We start from the raw sequence: 1403 nt of genomic DNA on the forward strand, positions 1-1403 counted from the left end.
GCAGTCGAAGAGGAGTATTCAGTGGGGAGGGAGCTGTGGGGCAGGACCGGCCACACTGGAGAACGCTGGCAGTGTGAGCCATTCCCTGTGCCCTGCTGGGACAGGTGGGGCAAGGAGAGCAGGAGGAGCAGGTTGTACAAAATCACTGGGCAGAGGCAAAGGAGCCACCTGCCACCTTTGGGGTGTCCCTCTTTAGGTCCCTACACTCTTCTGGAGGTGCCTGCCTGGGTGGTGGCCTGGGCGCTAATACTGGTACCTGCTTCTCCCAGCCCACGGGGTTTGGGCACAGCTCTGTCTCTGCACTGCAGGAGCTCCCATAATTTCTGTTTTCATGGACTGAGACTTTTCTCCTTCCCAGCACCATCACTGCAAAGCCCTGAGCATGGAACTCTTGCCTGTAGGCCTCTACATTGCAGGAGTTCCCCTACAGATGTGGTACTTCACCAGCAGTTCTCAGGGGAGCCTGGCTGCAATGCTGTGGTTGTCCAAGCTGTGCTCTGGTCTTAGATGTTAAGTAACCACTTGAAACTCTGGTCTAAAAACCTGCAGCTGGACTCTGTATGACTGTACGCAGTCATTTCTCTTCCATTGTCCCATTCCTTCACTGCTTATGGTTTTATCCCTGCACGGTTTTCCCCTATACTGAAGCTGCCCAGGCTAAGGGTACCTCTGAGACGAGGCTCTTGACTGGGAAAGCCAGACCCGTGGCTAGTTCTCAGGGAGGGGAGCTCAGGTAAGGTGAGCTGCGAGCTCCTGCTGGCACAGAACCACAAAGGTGCTGCTCTTGCCCAGCCCTGGGCAGTGGCTGAAGTGGAAATGCAGGAGCAAGTCCTTACACAAAGCCTGCAAGTGGAAATTTGCCCACGCTGTCTTCATGTGCCACACCTGGAGATGTGATGATGTGAGGCCAGCTAGGGACGTGTACATCAGGTGAGCTGAAGCTACTGGCACTGAGGCAGGGCTTGGTCCGTTGCTGAGGCATGGTGTAACGACAGCCCTGTTGTATTCAGGACCGTGCTGATGTGGTGCTTAGATTCAGCACGACTCTTTTCAGCTGGTATAGCTCTGGCCAGCAGTGAGAGCCTGTCCCTGCAGGGAGGAACCCATGGCAGAGTCCACCCGAGGGCCCTGTGCGCTGGGCGGAAGCAGCGCTATGAGCATACACTGAAGTGCGGTCCCTGCAGCATGGTGGCACATCCACGTGCTGTTGCTACCTCATCCATCGCTCTCCTAACACCACTGAGTCATGTCCCCCATTCCCACCTGCTGCAGCCCAGGTCCTCTCCAGGTCATCAGCTAGTCTCTAAAGGATGCTCTCAATGACTCTTTTTAACTGTTGCTTGTCAAAAACCAACTCTTTGCCCATTTTTTGTGTCCAGTTTGTCCAGGGTCAGAAAGGTTTT

The sequence above is a fragment of the Falco naumanni genome, chromosome 15, assembly GCF_017639655.2.
Source record: "Falco naumanni isolate bFalNau1 chromosome 15, bFalNau1.pat, whole genome shotgun sequence".
NCBI lineage: Eukaryota > Metazoa > Chordata > Aves > Falconiformes > Falconidae > Falco > Falco naumanni.